This window comes from Anomaloglossus baeobatrachus, chromosome 9, assembly GCF_048569485.1.
Source record: "Anomaloglossus baeobatrachus isolate aAnoBae1 chromosome 9, aAnoBae1.hap1, whole genome shotgun sequence".
In the NCBI taxonomy this organism is placed as follows: Eukaryota; Metazoa; Chordata; class Amphibia; order Anura; family Aromobatidae; genus Anomaloglossus; species Anomaloglossus baeobatrachus.
In genome coordinates, this window is record NC_134361.1 from 142,780,017 (window position 1) to 142,803,116 (window position 23,100).

Genomic DNA, 23,100 nt, shown 5'->3' on the forward strand with positions numbered 1-23,100 from the left:
TTTTTAACCTTTTCTAGGACGTGATGCTGGAAACTTTTTTCTATTGCCGAAGGTTCGAGGGGTAGAGCCGGAGCTGTGGTGGAGTCTGATGGGGGCCCGAAAATTTTGTCAGTATCGGGCCCGGAAATTCCTGGTGGCAGCCCTGGCTGGAGGGGCCCGGACCGGCTGCCCGCAGTGTGTGCGTTTTCACTTTCATGCATCATGCTCTCGGGGCCGTCACCAAGCAGCTGATTAACACCGCTGAGAGCCGGCACTGTTTGTATAGCTGCAGACAGGCCAACGCAGAGATTCAGAGGCGCCCACACTGTGCACGGCCTGTGCTGAGGAGGGAGTGGCCAGGCAGCAGAGATGCCAGGAGGAGAACAGCCAATCAGGAGAGGGGGCAGACGTGGAAAAATGAAATGATGAAAAGGAAAAGAGTGCAGGAGTGAAGGAGTAGAGACCACAAAAAAGAGAGAAAAGCAAACAGAGAGCAGAAAAACAATGAGAAGTGGAGAACAGAAGGAATAGAAAGAAAAAGCAGAGGACAGGAGGAGCAGCCAGGAAGACTCACATGAAGTGCAGCAGTGAGGCCTGAGCCACTATCATCATCTCTCACAGCACAGAAGCAGGTGAGTATTATAATGTACAAATGTCTGCCTGTCTGTAACACTACAGAAAAACTGCCCTGTGCTGTACCATCACTGTGTGTCTGTGTGTGTGTGTGTGTGTGTGTGTGTGTGTTGCCCCTGTGCCAATACTGTGTGTGTGTGTGTGTGTGTATTATCCCTGTACTTTGCAAAGTTTTACTGTAGATCCTAAGGCTATAAAGAGTCATAATCCTTACCATTACATGGGGGAGACAGATGTGAAAATGTATATTGTGTGTAGTGAGGGGCACGAAGAAGGACATCCCTACTTTAGGCCAAGTTCACATATTGCAGATTTTTTAGGGATTTGCGGTGTGAATCCACTGGTTTTGGTGCAGTGGCCTTTGCTCAGTAACAGGACGGTGGTTATATTCAGACTCTATGTGGTGATATTTGGTCATGGTGTGGCGGCATTATTTTGCAATGTAATAATACATTGCAAACCTTTATATGGTGGGTGTTGTTCAGTAACACTATGTAGTAGTATGTGTTATTTCTGACTATAAGCCGCCCCCAATAACATGTATCATGATTATTATGATAATCTTTTTTTGTTTGTTTGTTTTTTATCGGTGGGGGGGGCCCATTCAGACTTTTTCTATGGTTCCCCATGATTTCTGTGTGCGCCCCTGATCAAGAGTATTTAAAAACACAGATAATCCTCTTACCGTCTATGCTAGCGCACAGCTTAATATGTAACAAGATACAGATGAGCATTTAACATGTTCTCTCATCAAAGGGAAGGATGAAAATGGCTGATGAACCCTGTGACACACCACACTGCGTCCTGGGGCTTCCCTTAATTCCTTCCAAACTGAGCCACTACAATACACAAAATCATCAGCAGGTGGTGCTGTCACCAAACAATAATGATATGCATTCATTACTGTGATCACAAAGACAGTAACAGCAATGTCAAATACTCATTTACAGTAATGGCCAGCTCTCCGAGTCGCTGAATTCTCTGCTGGGACAGAGCAGTGTACGGTTTATTGAAGTTATATTTTTATTTTGTGTATTGATAATTATTGTTTTGTTTTCACAGATTCATTATGATAGTCATCTAATCTTTAGTCCTCACCAAACTGATCTCCACTTATTAAAAAAAAAAGTTTTGTACATTGTAATACATTCTTTCTTTATTACTACTTTTCTATTATTCTCACTTGTGTTGGGGCTATGATTGGTTATGTAATATCATTATGGGGGGCATTTGTATGAAGTCTAAACTTTCTATAGTTATTGAGTATGTTTATTATGAAGGCGATAATTTGCCTCTGGCCTTTTATACTTTTCCAGGTTATCCTGGTTGGCCAATAATTCCGCTTTAGATAGTAAATGAGGGGGCCATGTCTTTACTTAGTTGTGTCCCTCTATTCCACATTATATGGGGTATGTGTCACGCTCCCCGGGTCCCCTGCTCTGATCCCCGGCTCACCTGCCACGCTCCCCGCTCTCCAGCCGCCATGTCCTGCACTTCCCAGGCCTCCTGGTCCCCGCTCCCGGCGCCCGTCGGTTTCCCAGCCCCAGCCCGGCTCTGCTGCTTCCTCCTCTCAGCTTCCTGCTCTGGCTTCTGGCACCCGGGCCGCGCGCATGCGCATTAGGGCGCGCGCGCGGTCATTGACCCTTTCTTAAAGGGCCAGCGTCCACTGACAGGAAATGAAGCACACAGGTACAGGGTATAAAGGGGTTTATTGTCCAAGTGGGCGGGGCCTGTTCTTCGTGTTTCCCAAGCTAGGAGTCAGGTCTCCTTGTGTTCCTGTGAGATACTCACCTCTCTCTCTTCTAGAGCCGATCCTGTCTTGCCATCCGGTCCTGCCGAATCCCGAACACCGAACGCTGTCTATCTGCCATCCTGACCGTTCGTACCATCTCTGATCCCTGCGGTGACCCGTCATCTCGCTCCAACGGTTCCGGACTCCGCCTGACATCATCTCGGCTTCCGAACCTGAGCTCCGTCACCCGGACTACCATCAGTGACTCCGTGGTCCCAGGGACTTCACCATTATACTCGTGTGCTCGGACTGTCCTGCTACCTGTAGTGCTCCAGCTACCGGACCCCTTACCATCATCAAGGAGTTCGGCCCAGTGGATCCACCTCCTGGGTCTGCCCGTCCACCTGGCCCTAACAGTAAGAACAGGCCATGGATCCCGCTGCAGCACTAGCAGCCTTACAGGAGGAACTCTCACGCCAGCGTGAGACTCAGACCCGCATGCTGCAATTCATGTCTTCTGTGGACGCCCGCCTGAACACGCTACAAGCGTCAGTGACATCTTCAGCATCTCGGGCTTCCACTAGTCAATCCACGGCTCCAGCTCCCGTGGCAGCCTCTTCGGATGCTTCCAGACTTCGTTTGGCCTCACCACCCCGGTACGCCGGAGATCCCAAGACCTGCAGGGGATTCATAAACCAATGCTCCCTCCATTTCACGCAGCTGCCGCATTTGTTTGCCTCCGACCAAGCCAAGGTCGCCTTCATCATGTCCCATCTAGAGGGTGAGGCACTGGCGTGGATGAACCCCTTGTGGGAAAAGGAGGATCCGGTGACCAAGAACATCCAGGAGTTCCTGCAGGCTTTTCGTGGCACCTTTGACGAGCCCGGACGCGCCTCCGCGTCTGCCTCATCTCTTCTCCGGTTACGTCAGGGGACTCTGACGGTGGGTCAATACGCCATCCGTTTTCGCACCTTGGCTTCGGAACTCGGGTGGAACAACGAGGCCCTAACCGCCGCCTTCTGGGAAGGACTCTCGGGTCGAATTAAAGATGAGCTGGCTGGTCGTGACGTACCGTCCACCCTGGATGCCCTGATTACCCTAGCGACTCGAGTGGACATTCGCTTTCAGGAGCGATCCAAAGAGGTGTCCCGTGAGAGACGTCCGGTACGGCATTCGTCTCCTCCGCAGAAGCCCGCCGTACTCCAGTCAACGGCATCTGGTGTCTCCGTCCACGAGCCCATGCAGATCGACCGCGTGCGGCAGTCTGAACAACGTCGAGCAGAGCGGCTCGCCAAGGGCCTCTGCTTCTACTGCGGAGAGGGCACACACCTGCTACGCTCCTGTCCAGAGAGGCCGGGAAACTCCAAAGCCTAGGGTTGGTAGGAGAGGCCACCCTAGGTGCTGGGACTCTCTCAGACCCGGTTACATGGACTGTGCAAGTGACAACGGGAGAGACGCGGTTCACGGCTGAGGCGTACCTCGATTCTGGGGCAGCAGGCAATTTCATCCAGCAGGCCACTGTGGACAAGTACCAGGTGCCTGTTACTCCACTCGACAAACCCCTCGTGATAGCCTCTGTGGATGGGAGACCCCTCTCTGACACCATCTCCTGGATCACCAAGCCGGTCGAACTGCGTATCGGTGCCCTGCACACCGAGAACATCGCTCTCTACGTCCTCCCACACATGTCCCATCAAATCCTGCTGGGACTTCCCTGGTTACGGACGCACGAACCATCCGTCAGCTGGGGCACTGGTGAAATCACCCGATGGGGCTCGTCTTGCCATGAGAACTGTCTGAAGACCATACAACCCATCCGGCGACCTCCGGTTCCAGAGTCCCTACCGGGACTGCCATCGGCCTACTGGTCCTTCGCGGACGTCTTTGATAAAAAGGAGTCAGAGGTACTTCCGCCACATCGTCCTTACGATTGTGCCATCGACCTGCTCCCGGGAACTACACCACCTCGAGGACGGATATATCCACTGTCTCCAGTTGAAACAAGGGCCATGTCTACTTACATCACAGAGAGCCTGGCAAGGGGATTCATTCGGAGATCCTCCTCTCCTGCTGGAGCAGGTTTCTTCTTCGTTAAGAAGAAAGAAGGCGACTTACGCCCATGCATAGACTACCGGGGATTGAACCAAATCACCGTGAAAAACAAGTACCCCCTGCCGCTCATCCCCGAATTGTTTGATCGGCTTAGAGGAGCTCGTGTGTTCACCAAGTTGGATCTTCGGGGTGCCTACAACCTGGTCCGCATCCGCTCTGGGGATGAATGGAAGACCGCGTTCAATACTCGCGATGGACACTATGAATACTGCGTGATGCCCTTCGGCCTGTGTAACGCACCAGCGGTCTTTCAAGAATTGGTGAACGACGTTTTCCGGGACCTTCTCTACGTCTGTGTGGTGGTGTATCTGGATGATATCCTTGTCTTCTCTCCGGACCTCCAAACCCACAGAGAGAACGTGCAGCTGGTTCTACAAAGACTGAGAGAGAATCGTCTGTACGCCAAGTACGAGAAGTGTGTCTTTGAGCAGTCTTCTCTCCCCTTCCTGGGTTACCTCATCTCCGATACCGGACTGCAGATGGATCCAAAGAAGCTCTCCTCCATTCTCAACTGGCCTCCTCCTTCTGGACTGAAGGCAATCCAACGCTTTCTGGGATTCGCCAACTATTACCGCCAGTTCATCCCTCATTTCTCTGCTCTGACTGCTCCTCTCTCCGCCTTGACCAAGAAGGGGGCTAATCCAAAGGACTGGTCACCTGCGGCCGACGCCGCGTTTGGCTCTCTGAAGCGGGCATTTGCCTCCTCTCCTGTACTCCACCGTCCGGAGTTAAACCGCCAGTTCACCTTGGAGGTGGATGCCTCCTCCTCGGGAGCCGGAGCAGTGCTCATGCAGAAGTCCTCCTCCGGGAAGATGGTGACTTGCGGTTTCTTCTCCAAGAGCTTCTCAGCGCCCGAACGCAACTACACCATCGGTGACCGAGAGTTATTGGCAGTCAAACTGGCTCTGGAAGAATGGCGCTACCTTCTGGAAGGAGCAGTGTACCCCGTTATTATTTACATGGACCACAAGAACCTGGAATACCTGCGGTCTGCTCAGCGACTGAACCCACGGCAAGCCAGGTGGTCCTTGTTCTTTGCCAGATTCGATTTCCAGCTCCATTTCCGACCCGCGGACAAGAATGTACGCGCTGATGCCTTGTCCAGGTCTTTCATGCCCATGGAGCAGGAGGAGGAGACATCCCAACCCATCATCTGTCCTAGTAAAATCATTCCGGTGGCCCCTGTCACCCTGGCCCAGATACCGCCCGGGAAGACCTATGTCTCTGAGACTGACAGGCAAAGAGTGTTACACTGGGGCCATGCCTCAAAAACAGCCGGTCATGCTGGTCAGAAGAGAACTTGGAGTGCGATTGTACGTCATTATTGGTGGCCATCCCTTCGCACGGAGGTCGCCTCTTTTGTCTCTGCCTGCTCCTCTTGTGCCAGGAACAAGACGCCCAAACACCTGCCATATGGCCGTCTTCTGCCTCTGCCTATACCTTCAGTTCCGTGGCAACACATTGCGATGGACTTTATTACAGACTTGCCATTGTCCTCCGGACACACAGTCATATGGATCGTGGTGGATCGGTTCTCTAAAATGGCTCATTTCGTCCCTATGGCTGGACTGCCCTCTGCCCAGGAACTCGCGGACGCCTATATACATCACATCTTCCGCTTGCATGGCTTTCCATCACACATTGTGTCCGACAGAGGAACTCAGTTCACCTCCCGCTTCTGGAGGGCTCTCTGCAAACATCTGGGAGTGACTCTGGACTTTTCTTCAGCCTACCATCCTCAGTCGAACGGCCAAGTGGAACGGGTCAATCAGATATTGACCTCCTTCTTACGTCACTACGTCAACGCCCATCATGACGACTGGTCTACGCTTCTTCCTTGGGCTGAATTCTCCCATAATCACCACGTCAGTGAGTCCTCCTCCAGCTCTCCCTTCCATGTCGTTTACGGACTTCAGCCTTCCGTCCCATTGCCTGTATCCTCTTCCTCGGAGGTCCCTGCGGCTGATGCTGTAGCCCGTGACTTTACAACCATTTGGGACTCTGTTAAGGCGTCCCTTGCACATGCCTCCCTGCGGATGAAGAGACACGCAGACAAGAGACGTCTGGACCCTCCGTGTTTCTCTCCTGGAGATCTCGTCTGGCTTGCTTCCAAGTACGTCCGATTGAAGATACCATCCTACAAGCTGGGACCTCGCTACATCGGGCCGTTTAAAGTCCTCAGCAAGATCAATGAGGTCTCCTACAAGCTACAGCTCCCAGCCACGATGAGGATACCCAATTCCTTCCACGTCTCCCTGCTCAAGCCGGTTGTCCTTGGTCCCTTCTCCGCTGCTGCCAGTTCGGCTCCTCCTCCTATTGCCGATGACGACATCTATGCGGTAAGGGATATCGTGGCCATGAAGACCGTACGGGGTCGACAGTTCTTCCTGGTAGACTGGGCAGGGTATGGTCCTGAGGATAGGTCCTGGGAGCCCCGGGAGAATGTGGGCACTCCTCTGATCCATGCCTTCCTGTCCCGGTTGCGGGGAGGGGGGCGTGGGGGGGGTACTGTCACGCTCCCCGGGTCCCCTGCTCTGATCCCCGGCTCACCTGCCACGCTCCCCGCTCTCCAGCCGCCATGTCCTGCACTTCCCAGGCCTCCTGGTCCCCGCTCCCGGCGCCCGTCGGTTTCCCAGCCCCAGCCCGGCTCTGCTGCTTCCTCCTCTCAGCTTCCTGCTCTGGCTTCTGGCACCCGGGCCGCGCGCATGCGCATTAGGGCGCGCGCGCGGTCATTGACCCTTTCTTAAAGGGCCAGCGTCCACTGACAGGAAATGAAGCACACAGGTACAGGGTATAAAGGGGTTTATTGTCCAAGTGGGCAGGGCCTGTTCTTCGTGTTTCCCAAGCTAGGAGTCAGGTCTCCTTGTGTTCCTGTGAGATACTCACCTCTCTCTCTTCTAGAGCCGATTCTGTCTTGCCATCCGGTCCTGCCGAATCCCGAACACCGAACGCTGTCTATCTGCCATCCTGACCGTTCGTACCATCTCTGATCCCTGCGGTGACCCGTCATCTCGCTCCAACGGTTCCGGACTCCGCCTGACATCATCTCGGCTTCCGAACCTGAGCTCCGTCACCCGGACTACCATCAGTGACTCCGTGGTCCCAGGGACTTCACCATTATACTCGTGTGCTCGGACTGTCCTGCTACCTGTAGTGCTCCAGCTACCGGACCCCTTACCATCATCAAGGAGTTCGGCCCAGTGGATCCACCTCCTGGGTCTGCCCGTCCACCTGGCCCTAACAGTATGTTTCTAGTCAGTGGCGTAACTAGAGTTTGATGGGCCCCGGTGCAAAGTTCCGACCTGGGCCCCCCTCCACATACACCGGCACTTGGGGTACAGGATAATGATACTGACACTCGGGTTACGGGATAATGATGCTGACACTTGGCTCTTACCCTCAGCACCCAGGTTTGCCATGATCTGAAATCCCTCTATCAGCACCCACCTTTCCTATGTTCTGATATCCATCTTTTCCTCGGCACCCAGCTTCCCCATGCTCTGCAATACATTTTTCCCTCAGCACCCAGCTTTCCCATATCAGAGCATGGGAAAGCCGAGTACTGAGAGAAGATGTATAGCAGAGCATGGGAAAGCCGAGTACTGAGAGAAGATGTATATCAGAGCATGGTAAACCTGGGTGCTGAGAGACGATGTATAGCAGAGCATGGGAAAGCTGGGTGCTGAGAGATGTATAGCAGAGCATGGGAAACCTGGGTGCTGAGAGAAAGAGCTTTTTTCCCTCAGCACAAAACGTTCCCATCCCCTGATTGTATCTTTGTCCCCCCTTGTGCTGTATATAGTTCTCCAAATACTATAATGGCCCCTACACAGCCTTCCATATGGTATAAAAGGTCCCACATAACCCTTCATATGTTAGAATGCACCTCCATAGTTCTCCATGTATTATAATGCATTTCCCATAGTTCTCCATGTATTATAATTCACCCCATAGTCCTCCATATATTATATTGCACCACATAGTCCTCCATATATTATAATGCACCCCCATAGTCCTCCATGTATAAAGTAGCCCTCATAGTCCTCCAATTATTATAATTAATCTCTCAGTTCTCCATGTATTATAATTCACCCCATAGTTCTCCATATATAATAATTCACCCCCATAGTTCTTCATGTATTCATCCCATAGTTCTCCATATATTATAATTCACCCCATAGTTCTCCAAATATTGTACTGCACCACATAGTCCTCCATGTTTTATAATGCATCCCCATAGACCTCCATGTATAATGCAGCCCCATAGACATCCATGTATAATGTAGCTGTAGCGCCCCACAGGGCAGGCGGTTAACTTACTTGTCGCCGGGCAGGGTCGGGTCGGGTCAGGCGATGTCACGGGGTGGCCTTGCCCGGTCCCGTTGCCCCAAGACTTACAGTTAAATGGTGGGTGAAGCGGGTAATGGGGAGAGTTTGTCGTGACACCATCTGTTGTACGCGGCCAGTAGTAGCTGCCGCTGCAGAATTCCTCTCTGGGGCAGGTGTTAAGGCAGCCAGGATGTTGTCGCTCCCCACAGGTGGAGCAGCCCCCGGGTGGATGATGAGGGTTGTAATGGCCATTGGCGCCAAGGCACTGGTAAGGCGCTGGTAAGGACGAGCCAACACAGTCTCTGCGGGTTCAGGATGTAGTTTACTCACAACTTCAGCTGCTAACCCGGTCACACTGGTTACTGCCATGATGGGCTCCGGTCAATCCCAGATCTGGTAAGGGGTCACCACCGGTGTTTTGAGAAAGAAGGAGTGAGAGTCCTATTTCTAGCGTGTCCCCCTCCGCAGTTAGGTACCCTGGCTGAGCTCCCGCTCCAAGCCCTAGGGCCCAGTAAAGTCTAAGTTTCCCAGAGATGGTTCTGATGTGCGTGTGAAATAGTTCTACTCCAAGGGGAACCCGCCCCCCAGGTGGCTGGCTTCAGTGACCGGGAAGTCCATGTTTGTATGGCCACCCCCCTGCCTACCCTGAGCCAACCCACTCTGTGTAAAGGCTGCTAAGCTGTGTGTAGTGTGTGTGTGAATGTGGAACACCGGTGATTAACCCCGTCCTTATCTGAGATAGATACCGCAACCTAATTGGGGTACAGTACCCTGTGGCATCCAGAGCCTCAGGGGCGCCACACAGCCCCCTAGACCTCCATGTATAATATACCCCTATAATTCATGTGTAAGGTGTCCTTCATGTTTATTATACAGCCCCATAGACCTCCATATATAATTCAGCCCCCTAGACCTCAATGTATAATGCAGCCAGACTCCCGAGGCCTCCATGTATAATAATGCAGCCAGCCTCCCCAGGCCTCCATGTATAATGCAGCCACCCCCAGGCCCCCATTTATAATAATGTAGCCAGCCTCTCCAGGCGTCCATGTATAATAATGCAGCCAGCCTCCCCAGGTCTCCATGTGTAATAATGCAGCCAGTCTCCCCGGCTGATCTGCAATGCGACCGCGGGCCCCCAACCTGTCTGGCCCAGTCGCAATGGCGACCCCTGCGACCGCGGTGGTTACGCCACTGTTTCTAGTGACAATGTGACATTCCTGGGTGGCTGCAGGCTACTATTTTTAGGATGGGGGGCCCACAATAAGCATGGGTCTTCATAGCCTGAGAATATTATCCCCCAGTTGTCGGGCTTAATCATGGCTGGGTATTGGGGGAAATGCACCCAGTTTTTTAAAAAAATTATTCATTTAAATAATATTTAAAAAAAATAAAAAAGCCACAGTTCCTCTTATTTTGAGAAACAACCAAGATAAGCGCATGGCTGGGGGCTGTAGCCTGTAGCCATAGGCTTTAATTGTGCTGGGTATCATAATGTGAGGGGTCTACAACAATTTATTTAGTTATTTTTATACCATCATAGTGACACACAGACAGGGTCTGTGATTGCAAGCAGTCAGACACACTGTCACACAGCACCTCAGACTGCAACCAATCACAGACGCCAGGATTGCTGGTGGGCGGGGGAAGCAGGGAATATGTATGAGGCTAATAAGCAGCCCCAGAAGAAGAGTGAGTGACTCGGAAGCAGTTACATATAGTTTAGCGTGCTTGCTTTATTTTTATTTTTCCTTTATTTTTTTTTAATTTCCCAAGTTGCCTGATCTGGATCATTAGCTGGAGTTACATGAGAACTCTGGGCCCGGGTCTGGTACCCGGAAACTTTTGAAACCGCACAAATCCTGACTTTTACAGCCTGTGTCCGCCCATCACTATTGGTGTTGCTTTGTTCCAAGGGAATATAGTAGAAAAACCTTCTCAGGTATCTAGTTTGCTTGATATGCCACACCATTGTGTGATGCCCTGGACTAGCCAGGCAGTCACAGGTAGACCCTGTGCACAAACACCAGCCAACCAGTGAAGGACAGTGGAGCAGTTGGAGACTGGAGGAGTGAAAAGGAGTAAAACATCTGCAAGGGGTCTGGGTCGGAGCCCAGACACCCCGAGACCAGGAGGCAGACGGTGGTTGCCGCCTGCAGGAGCCAGGAAGACAGCTGGTAGAACCGTAAGGGACCGGGACAGGGTAGTGGCCCGCCGGAACCGAACCGGGGAGCCAACTGGAAACCGGAGCACCAGGAGGGGTACTCAGACCCAGAACGAGGTCCAGAAGTCACTGGGCCATGTCGAATTCACTGATTGAGGTCTGGACCTTAGGTCCTTTAACGTTCCAAGACCCGAAAGACGGCAACAGCCCACCGAGGGGGATAGAAAGCCACCGCACAGGCAGAGAGATTTCACGGGCCAGCGCCTGTGGGCAAACGGGTTCCCCGACACATATCAAGCCGGGGAGCGGACTACCGTTGCTGAAGCATAGGCAGTCAAGTTCTACAAAGAAGTGCAGGAGAAAGGCGGGAACCACCAACCTGAGAAAGGGGCAAAGCGCAGCCGGGTGCGGGCACCGACCACCATCCTTTTTCATTTACCAACGACTCTGGTGTATCTGTCATAGTGAGTACAACAGTGCCCTCGGGCCGCGCACTGCACCACACCATCTTGCCCGCACCTCACAACCACTGGGCCCCGGGACCATCACCAGCTGGCCACGGAGGGGTCAACACCAGGCTGCACAACACTGTCCCCGGGATCCTAGTTAATGGCAGCGGTGGTGCCCACGTTCACCACAACCCGTGGGTGGCATCACGAACGTACACCTTTAAACTCCACGGCCTCGGCCATGAACCTTCCCCCCCGAAATCCCTACACGTAGCGCCAACTCCCTTTCAGAGCGATGTGACCCCCGGGTCCGGGATGAGCTCGAGCCACCCACCGACGAGCACGGACCCGAGCGGCTCGGCAGCCGGCCGAGCCCCGGGGCGGTACACATTGACTCTTCTGGCGTCCCGAACAGGATTGAACCCATCCACTTACCGGTGGAAGTGCGCCTTGAAGCAGAAGTCAGCGGTGACCCGTGAAAAAAAAAATTCAGAATCCGCCATCATATCACTGTCCCTTGGCGCAAAGTTTTCCTGCCAGGCCCATCTTCCCCGCGAAAAGAGCGCAAGAATTGAAGCCCCGCCCCCTGGGAACATAGACTGCAGAAGTTTGTGCGGCTAAGAAGAAAAACTGAACAGAAAGAGAAGGGAGTGCCGCGAAAAGACCAAGGGGGAGAAGCGGGAAGATGTCCGGCCCAACCTCAATGGCGGAGCAGCGCCAGCCGCTGGAGCGGCGGCACCAGCAGATGTACCTGGTGATGGGAATGCGGCGGTGCTCGCTCCGGTCGCAGGAGCGGGTGAGGCCACAGCTCCGGCGGTCGCCCAGGTAATGCCCTATGTGCCCGGTGCTGTCTGGTTACCCCAGTACGATGGGAAGCCTGATGCTTTGCAGGTGTTCCAGAAGAAAATGTGCACGATCCTAGATTTGTATGCTATGACCGTAAAACAGTGTGTAGCGGTAGTCCTGGGGCGGCTGAGCAGGAGGTGGAGACCTGGGTAGACGCGAACCGGGCCTCGGTAACTGCCATCTTTGATAAACTCCAGGTCGCCTTTGAAACCCGCACGAAAGCAGAGTTGCGGATGCAGTTTTACCATTGCCGACAGCGACCAAAGGACAGTAAAAGAGACTATGCCTTGCTGCTGCAAACAGCCCTACGCACGCTAAAGCGGGTGGACCCCATCATCGAGGCTGATGGCAATAAGATGCTAGTGGAGCAGTTCCTGCAGGAACTGGGGTCCCCCGAAGATCGCAAACAACTGCGGCTGTGGTCGCTGGAGCACGCCGACCTGGACTTTGCAGTGTTGAAGGAGCGGGCCATTAAGGCCCTGCAACCATCAGAGACTGGCGCTCTCGACCCACCATCTTGGCTGGTTGATACCGCTTCCATTTCGGTAGTGCCCCCCTTGATGGCCCTGCCGGCCCCCGCTGCAGCCACCGGGGCCTTGGAGGATTTAACATCACAAGTTTGGCGCCTGAATGAGGACATTACCCGGATCCTTGCTGTTCTCTAGCTGCTGACGAGAGTCAAGCCAGCGGAGAAGATCCAGCTCGCCGACAGCCCCGAAGACGTCCCCTGGATGCAGCGGAGGAGGAACATTGACCCGCGGTATGGACCGCCTGTCTGCTACAAGTGTAATAAGACTGGCCATTACTCCCGACGGTGTCCGTTAAACGAGCAACCCCTGAGGCCAAGGGCCAATCCTCAGGAGTAGACCCTCACGGCCCAGCTGACTGGCGGGATCGGTACGTTGGAGGCCGCCCCATCATCTCCCTGGCGGTGGATGGCGTCCCGAACATGGCCCTGCTTGACACTGGATCACAGGTAACGACTATGCTTTATTCATTCTACCAGCGATATTGGGCTGATAGTGAACTTACCCCTCCAGATGATGGGTTAACTATCATTGTGACCAATGGGCTCCCTATGATCCAGATGGGATTCAAGGAGGTGATCCTGACTGTGGGACGAACAGAGCTGAGACGTCAAGGGATGATTGTGGTGTTGAACGACGACTCCAGTGACCGTAACCCAAAGGTGGTCCTCGGGACCAATGTGATTGAGCATTGCATGGGGGAGGTGTTGAGTCTGTTGCAACAGTTGTCTGCCACTGTGGGGGTGAGCCGACAGAGGGCTTTGCAGCGTGAGATCCGGGCCCTCCTGCAGCTACAGCAGGTGAACATGACAGGTGGAGAGCTTGGTGGTGTGCGGGTGATGGATGCCGCACCTCTAGTGGTGCAGCCACGGAGCGAGATGATGATCTGGTGCAGGGCAGTGGTAGGATCCCGAAGACAGGATTACCCGGCAATGGTGGAACCTTTGCCTTCAGAACACTGGCCCACAGTCATGGCAGCCAGAAGGGTGATTGATGTCAAAAAGGGGAGAGCGCCCGTGAGAGTGCTGAATTGCGGAGAGGAAGAGGTCTGGATCCCCCGCTATACCACCATAGCCAAGTTGTTCACCATAGACGCACATGCTTTCCATGACACGACACCCACAGCTACTACACCAAACTCAGGCAGTGACTTCCCACCCAGACAATTAGAGGAATGGTGCCAGGAGTTACATGTCGGCACCGAGGCTACCTGTTACATCTCATGGCTCTCCTCTTGCAAGGAATGAGGTGGTCCCCCATTCCTTGTCTACCGCGAGCCTTCCTGCTCAGCAGTGCCAAAGGCCTGGGAGACTGCAGGAGTTTCCTCCTCCTAGATGCAGCAGAAGGGTGACACCTAGTGGATTACTCCTTGTAAGGAATGGAGTGGTCTCCCATCCCTTGCCTGCCACGTGTCCTCCTGCTCAGCATCGCAGAGGGTCGGAGTGGTTGCACAGTGTGCAAAGGATAGATGCTCAGGGAAGCAGCAAGACTTCCCTTAGCTCTGCACATTGTGAAACCGAAGATCCCGCCTTTATGACCCAGAGGCAGGAGGTTGAGCATGTGCCCCACGTGACGTCTTCTGATTCGCTCACTGGTATCACACGACCAGATAACGAGGCTGGTGATGTGCTGAATCCTGACTGGCCGGGCCAGGACGTCACAGATCATGATTGGGTCACATCCGTCTCGCGCCCGCCCTTGGCTGAAGCTACATCTCCTTAAAAACCCCTCCTGCCATCATGGCGGCGCGTGACCGTCCTTCTATGTTTGGATGTCTGGCAGCGTGCTGCCACGCCACTGTACAGACATTGTATTTTGCAGGTCTCGCCCCTGCCTTGCTGCTCCGGCAGTATTCCGTTTAACAGGCTGTGTTCCTGTCCCAGGTGAGCTCCTTGAATCTCTGTCGGACTCACCTGGTTTCTGAAGCACACGTGCGTGGGCACCTCTGTGCTACCCTCGTGCCATATTCGTGTGACTCCCGCTGGCACACGTGCGTAGGCACCTCTGTGCGTCCCCGTGCAACAGGTACACTGAGTTGTGAGCCCCGTGCCATACAACCCTCACGGGTTAGGGCGGACAGGTGTACGCAGATCGTCTGTGACATTCCAGACGATCGCTAGCAGCAACCCGCTCACTCTTCTCCCACCATAGCAGCGGTCCCTTACACCGCACAGTGGACCTTGACCGGCGGAAGCTGTCCATATACCATCTTGGCACGCTTCCCCGGGTCCCCCTCGTAACATTATGGTCGCGCCAAAGGTCTGGCTATGGCAGAAGAGCAGCAGCAGTTGCTGCGTTATGTGCAGCAGTTGGAGTCACGATTGGCAGCTGTGGAGCGGTCTTCCCCCGATAAGGCTGCTCTAGCGACAATTGCCACCCAAGCGGCTACTCAGGCTGTGGAATTGAGCGGAAAGTCACCTCGCCTTGCGCTCCCAGAGTGCTTCAACGGGGACAGCTCCGAGTGCCGTGGTTTCATAAACCAGGTTACCACCTACTTGGAGATGTCCGCCACTCTTTATGCTACTGAGAAGGCGAAAGTAGCATTCGTCCAGTCTCTGCTCACAGGGAGAGCGCTAAAATGGTCCACGCCGTTGTGGGAGCGTGGAGATCGGGTGGTGAATCACCTTCCAGTTTATCTTGAGGCCATGAGAAAGGTGTTCCTCGGGCCTCAAGTCACCCACGACTCCGCGCTGCGACTCCTACGCCTTCGGCAAAAGTCCACTTCAGTCGGGGACTTTGCGGTGCAGTTCAGGACACTCGCCGCAGAGCTGGACTGGACAGATAAAGTCCTTGTCCCTGTGTTCTGGGAGGGTCTGGCAGGGTTCGTCAAAGACGCGCTGGCCACGCGTGATGTGCCGACCACCTTAGAGGCCTTGATACGGCTTGCTTCTCGCATAGACATCCGCCACGCGGAGCGGAGGCTCGAGGTCTCTTCGGCACCCACGTCTACCTGGCCTACAGAGCCTCTGACTCTCCTTCCCCACCAGACCAGTCTCCCAGCCAGTTCTGTTGATGACTCTGTGGAGCCCATGGAAGTCTCCAAGGTGGTCTCCTCTACCACAGGCTCTCGGCCGCCGGTCGTTTGCTTTGCCTGTGGGCAGAGGGGACATGTAGCTACCCGATGTTCAAAACCATCGGAAAAGAGACAAAGTCTGGTTTCCATCAGAGGAGGAACCCTAGACGCTACCTCTCCTTCTAAATTAACCCTCAGCGCCCAGTTGCAGTTCGGCACCACTGTCTTCCCTGCCCTGGCTTGCTTAGACACTGGCGCTGACGGCAATTTCATTTCAGCCTCCCTGGCAACTAGGTACTCTGTTCCCCTGGTCCTGTTGCCTAAACCAATCAGTGTCCAGGTAGTCAACGGGTCCCTACTTGTCAAACCCATTACCCAGATCACCGTCCCTCTAAGGATGGATGTACCACCAGGCCACCATGAGCAGGTGTCCTTTCTGGTGCTTCCAGAAGGGACGGATGAGATCCTACTAGGACTCCCCTGGTTGAAACGGCATGCTCCGATACTCAACTGGACAACAGGGGAGATCTCGTCCTGGGCAGGGTCATGTAAAGAACACCTCGGGACCACCGGGTCACCCACTCCCCTAGACCTGGTGCCACCTGGCCAGACCCTCGTTCCCCCTAGGTTACGGAACGATGTACTTTCCTGGGACCATACCTCCAAGGTCGTGGACCTCTTCAGGTCCAAAAGGACCAGAGTTCTAGAGGCCAGGCATGATAGGTGGCCGCCGGCCGACTCCTCGTCCGACAACCCTGAAGTAGCGAGGTTGGTTAAAACAAAAATCGTTCAGGGCAAGAGGTACTTCCTTATGGAGTAGGTCGGTCGTTGACCGAAGCATAGGACCTGGGAATTGGAGGATCATGTCCACGCTCCGGGTTTGGTAGCAGCCTTTGAGCACAGGCGGCGGGGGGGCCCATGTTACATCTCGTGGCTCTCCTCTTGCAAGGAATGAGGTGGTCCCCCATTCCTTGTCTGCCGCGAGCCTTCCTGCTCAGCAGTGCCAAAGGCCTGGGAGACTGCAGGAGTTTCCTCCTCCTAGATGCAGCAGAAGGGTGACACCTAGTGGTTTACTCCTTGTAAGGAATGGAGTGGTCTCCCATCCCTTGCCTGCCATGTGTCCTCCTGCTCAGCATCGCAGAGGGTCGGAGTGGTTGCACAGTGTGCAAAGGATAGATGCTCAGGGAAGCAGCAAGACTTCCCTTAGCTCTGCACATTGTGAAACCGAAGATCCCGCCTTTATGACCCAGAGACAGGAGGTTGAGCATGTGCCCCACGTGACGTCTTCTGATTCGCTCACTGGTATCACACGGCCAGATAACGAGGCTGGTGATGTGCTGAATCCTGACTGGCCGGGCCAGGACGTCACAGATCATGATTGGGTCACATCCGTCTCGCGCCCGCCCTTGGCTGGAGCTACATCTCCTTAAAAACCCCTCCTGCCATCATGGCGGCGCGTGACCGTCCTTCTATGTTTGGATGTCTGGCAGCGTGCTGCCACGCCACTGTACAGACATTGTATTTTGCAGGTCTCGCCCCTGCCTTGCTGCTCCGGCAGTATTCCGTTTAACAGGCTGTGTTCCTGTCCCAGGTGAGCTCCTTGAATCTCTGTCGGACTCACCTGGTTTCTGAAGCACACGTGCGTGGGCACCTCTGTGCTACCCTCGTGCCATATTCGTGTGACTCCCGCTGGCACACGTGCGTAGGCACCTCTGTGCGTCCCCGTGCAACAGGTACACTGAGTTGTGAGCGCCGTGCCATACAACCCTCACGGGTTAGGGCGGACAGGTGTACGCAGATCGTCTGTGACATTCCAGACGATCGCTAGCAGCAACCCGCTCACTCTTCTCCCACCATAGCAGCAGTCCCTTACACCGCACAGTGGACCTCGACCGGCAGAAGCTGTCCATATACCATCTTGGCACGCTTCCCCGGGTCCCCCTCATAACACTACCCCCATGCACCACAGAGAGGGGGTATACAGGGTGGTCCAGGAGTACGGGCAGGTCTTCAGCAAGCACCTGCTAGATTTTGGGAGAGTTAAGGGGGTCCAACACCATATCCCCACGGGTATGCATCCACCCATTAAAGAGAGGTACATGCCAATCCCACATGCACACTACCAGTGCGCCAAAGACATGTTGAGGAACATGAAGGAGGCAGGGGTCATCCGGGATAGTTGTAGTCCCTGGGCAGCTCCATTAGTGCTGGTGAGGAAGAAGGATGGTACTATGAGAATGTGTGTGGATTATTAGAAGATCAACCAGATAACACATAAAGATGCATACCCTCTGCCCCGTATTGAGGAATCGCTTGCTACGCTAATGACTGCTAATTATTTCTCTACCCTAGACCTCACTAGTGGCTACTGGCAGGTGGCGGTTACACAGGAAGACCGTGAGAAGACTGCGTTTGCTACCCCCATGGGACTGAGTTCAACAGTATGCCATTTGGACTTTGCAATGCCCCGGGAACCTTCCAGAGGCTTATGGAGTGCTGCTTGGGACATCTCAACTTCGAGATGGTGCTGCTGTACTTGGATGACGTGATTTTGTACTCCAAGACATATGAAGCTCACCTGGAGCACCTGGCGGAAGTGTTTGCAGCCCTCGCCAAGTACGGGTTGAAGCTGAAACCCTCCAAGTGTCATCTGTTAAAGCCCAAGGTGCAGTACCTCGGGCATGTGGTGAGCGCAGAAGGCGTAGCCCCAGATCCTGAGAAGATTACTGCTATCCAGAGCTGGCCGCGACCAACCACGGTGAGTGAGGTGACGCAGTTTTTGGACCTGGTGGGCTACTACCGCCGTTTCATCAAAGGGTACACAAAGATGGCTGCGCCCATGCAAGACCTCCTCGTGGGACAGACCAAGAATGGTAGATCCTCTGGACCCCCGTTTGTCTGGGGTGAGGGGCATGAAGAATCTTTCCAACAGCTGAAGTCAGCCCTGACAGGGGAAGAACTCCTGGCCTATCCTGATTACAGCCTACCGTTCGTCCTCTATACCGACGCCAGCAATGTGGGCCTGGGAGCGGTCCTGTCCCAGATACAGGATGTGAAAGAGAAGGTGATCGCCTACGCTAGCAGGAAGCTCCGGCCAACGGAGAGGAACCCCGAGAATTACAGTTCCTTCAAGCTCGAGCTCCTGGCCCATGTGTGGGCAATAACAGAGAGGTTCAAACACTACCTCATGGCGGCAAAATTCACGGCCTATATGGACAATAACCCGTTGACACACCTGGACACGGCTAAGCTGGGCGCCCTGGAGCGACGGTGGATGGCGCGGCTGTCCAATTACAACTTCACCATCAAATACCGGGCTGGCTGCAACAACACCAACGCGGATGCGCTGTCCCGGATGCCCCACCTACCTGATGAAGGGATGGAAGAAGACACTTTGGAGGAAATCGAGCTACCCACATTCCATCGGCTCCGAGGTGAGAAGCCCTGTGTTCACCAACAGCAGGTGAATTTCGACCCATTGCCCAGCCAGGGGTGGCAGAAAGCCCAGGATCTGGAGCCTGCAGTTCAACTGGTCAAAACAATGATTGCCCAGGGTTCTTCCTGGATGAACCCCACAGCTCCCTCCGAAGCCCAGCAGTTGTGGAAAGAGAGAGGCCAGCTGTGCCTGTATCAGGGGAAGCTTTATAGGGGGTCGATCAACCCGAAGACCGATGAGAAGGTTCGCCAGCTGGTGGTGCCCCAGGCATGTGTACCCAAGGTCCTGCAGGCCTACCATGATGGCGCAGGGCACTTCGGCTGGAAGAAGTTGGAGATGCTGTTGAGAGAGCGGTTTTACTGGAGCGGGATGCGAGAATCCGTGGAAGCCTGGTGCCGAGAGTGTGGCCCCTGTACACTAAGGAGACGGGACGAAACCAGTCAGAAGGCTTTGCTGCAACCGATTGTCACCCGCCAGCCGCTGGAATTGGTCGCATTGGACCACGTCAAACTCACGCCCAGCCGAAGTGGGTACACGTATGCCCTGGCCATTGTCGACCACTAGTCTAGATTTATGGTGGTTGTTCCTGTTAAGGACTTGACAGGCCGCACTGCAAGCCGGGCTTTCCAGGCCTACTTCTGCCGGCCACATGACTACCCCGAGAAGGTACTCACAGATCAGGGGCCAGCCTTTGAAGCGGAGGTGTTCCAGGAGTTCTGCCACTTGTACGGGTGCAAGAAGATCCGGACCACACCTTACCATGCCCAAACCAATGGGATGTGTGAGAAGATGAACCATCTGGTCCTAAACCTCCTCAAGACACTACCACTGGAAGAACGCAATCTGTGGCCGGAGAAGCTACCTGATCTAGTGGAAATGTACAATAACATACCCTGCAGCTCCACCAAGTGCACCCCGCGTAACTGATAAGGGCCCGGCCTGGACGGCTACCAGTAGATTTGGAAATGGATGTAGAAGTGCCCGAAACTCTTCCTCCCACTGGCAATTGGGATACCAAGCGGCAGACGCAGTACCGACAGATCCAGGAGTATGTGGAAAGGAATCTGCGTCAGAGTCGAGAAAAGCAGGAGCGGCGCTTCAACAAGCGGGCTCAGGATGTCCCCTTTGGGCCTGGAAATGTGGTGCTGAAACGCAAACGAAGAACCCATAAGCTTGACGATCAATGGGAGAGGACCCCCTACGTCGTCCAGCCAACTGGGTGGGAGAATGAGAAAACCTACCTGATCAGTCGTGACCAGGGGAAAACCACAGCCACTGTTTCCAGGGACCACCTGAAGAGATGCCAAACGTACAAGAGAAGAAGAGGGTGATCCATACAGTAATGCGAGACTTCCCCGCTGACTGGCCTACACAGAACGGCGCGGTGATTGTTCCTGTAATAATGTTCCCACAACCCGTGGAAGAAATAGAGCCGCAGCTGTCCGCCAGTGAGCCACTCGAGCTAGCGCCCAGGGATGCATTTACACCACTCCCCCGCAGGTCTCTTCCCGCCATACCTGACACTAGGGAGGAGGAACCGGTTGTTCCCTATCCCCCATTGCCTCCCCCTGAGAGTAGGGAACCCCGGAGGTCCAGATGCCCCAACATAGGTCGGCCCCCGCTTAGGTACAGGGAAACTGCCATCTAGAAGGGGTACAGTTGTTGATTATGTACATATGTGTGTGAATGAATGCTAACCACCCGAGACTCTCACCTGATTCAGAATACAGTAAAAGGTAGCGGATCCCGGCTACCCCAGTGTTTGTCCCCGTTGGGCAAGCATTGTTGACCTTAGGGAGATCAACATATCCACTGCGGAGACACCATCACGTGTTTCTCAACGCAGTGATTCTAGAGCATTGCCCCCTGGGAAGTATGCAAATAAGAAAGCCGCGGAGACACCATCACGTGTTTCTCAACGCTGGCAGGAAACTAGCCAGGTCTTTCACCGGGAAGGAACAACCACGGGAAGGGCAGTCTCCAGTCAAGGAGACCACCTAAACCAAACATGGTATCCATCCACAGACAGCCGTACCCCGAAACGGCTGTCTGTGGATGGATACTCGTGTACTCGGCCCGAGCACCGAGCCCAATGTTATCCTATGGGAGACCCGAGTATTTTTATGAAATGACCCCCCGGCAGCATGTAGAAACCCTAAAAATGTCACAAAAGTCTCAGAAGAGTGCTCAAATGACATGGCAACAGCATGGGGAAGACCCCTTGAAGCATTTATCACTCAAAAGTCACAGCTGTGAACAATTTTGTCCGCGTTTTACGCCATTTTTACGGATTCACCAGAAAACCTTCAAAAATGACACCAAAATGAATTTTCATGGCGGAAATGTTAAGGGCACATACCCAATAGTGAGATAGAGCTGGTATATGTTACTTTTGGAGATTACATTAAAGATTTTACATGAAAACATTGTGTGGCACTCCGATGTCCCTGAGAAGAGACGTACATGAAGGCCTCTTGAGTCTAATGTGCCCATTTTGAGGAAGTGAGTCTTTGTAGTATTTTCCTTTGCCAGGGCAGTCCAAAATCGTGAGGTTCACCAATGTCCCTGCATACAGACGTGCATGAGGGCCTGGAAACCTGAAGTGCCCATTGTAAGGAAGTGGGTCTATTGTAGTATAGCCCTTAGGCAGGGCAGCCAAAAATTGGGAGACTCCACATTGTCCCTGGATAGAGACTTGCATGAGGGCCTGTAAACCTGAAGTGCCCATTGTAAGGAAGTGGGTCTATTGTAGTATAGCCCTTTGGCAGGGCAGCCAAAAATTGGGAGGCTCCACATTGTCCCTGGATAGAGACCTGTTAGGTTCTTAGTGCGTCCGTGCTTGCATTTAAAAACCGCACGTGTGTGCCTGTTGGTGGCAGCGTTCAGGTGCACTTGTGTGCGTTTTGCACAAACTTGGATATAACGCACAAGTCTAGTGAATACACATCAGCACAGCATTGCAAAATGCGCAAGGGCGTTGGCAACGAACAAGGAAGTGGACGTGATGGTGGTGCAGGCAGAGACCGAGGTCGTGTGCAAGCTCTAATTTCGCCACAACAAAGGGCCACATCTACTTGCTCGCACATCCTGTCCCAAATTCTTGGGGACCGCAGCAGTACACCGCTCTTGAACCAAGACCAGTGTCAACAGGTTGTTAGTTGGATAGCGGATAATGCTTCCAGTCATATTGGCACCACCACAAACACTCTGTCTTCCACATAGTCAAGTGTCAGAAGCCGTGATACTGCACCGCACATTTCAGAACCTGATCCTCCTTCCTACCACCAGGCCGAGTACACGTCCACGGACACTCGGAAGAGCTGTTCACGTTTCCATTCACACATTCTGGCCTCTCGCCAGCTCCTATTGAAGTGGGTCATGACGAGATTGTATGTACAGATGCCCAAATATTTGAGCAGACACGTTCTCACGAAGTTGGCAATGTGTCTCAACAAGAGGTGGACGATGATGAGACACAATTGTCAGGAAGTCAGGAGGAGGAGCAGGGTGCGGAAGAGGAAGACGACGTGGTGGATGATCCAGTAACTGACCCAACCTGGCAGGAGGTTATGCAGAGCGAGGACAGCAGTGTACAGGGGGAGGGAGGCGTAGCATCCCAACAGGCAGTAAGAAGCAGGGTGGTGGCTGTTACGAGGGGGACCCGGGGAAGTGTGCCAAGATGGTATATGGACAGGTTCCGCTGGTCAAGGTCCACTGTGCGGTGTAAGGGACCGCTGCTATGGTGGGAGAAGAGTGAGCGGGTTGCTGCTAGCGATCGTCTGGAATGTCACAGACGATCTGCATACACCTGTCCGCCCTAACCCGTGGGGGTTGTATGGCACGGGGCTCACAACTCGGTGTACCTGTTGCACGGGGACGC

At 53.9% G+C, this 23,100-nt stretch overlaps 1 long non-coding RNA gene across 3 annotated transcripts in view; it reads left to right on the top strand.

Annotated features, from left to right (window-relative positions):
- The first annotated feature begins 386 nt into the window (after positions 1–386).
- Positions 387–23,100, top strand: part of LOC142250574 (uncharacterized) — a 36,237-nt gene continuing 13,523 nt past the window's right edge. For 2 of the 3 annotated variants that reach the window (XR_012725217.1, XR_012725218.1), the window contains exons 1-2: positions 387–611; positions 7,358–7,699. This is a non-coding gene — a long non-coding RNA (uncharacterized LOC142250574). The remainder of the gene's footprint in view (positions 612–7,357; positions 7,700–23,100) is intronic. The other variant, XR_012725219.1, reaches the window with a different exon arrangement.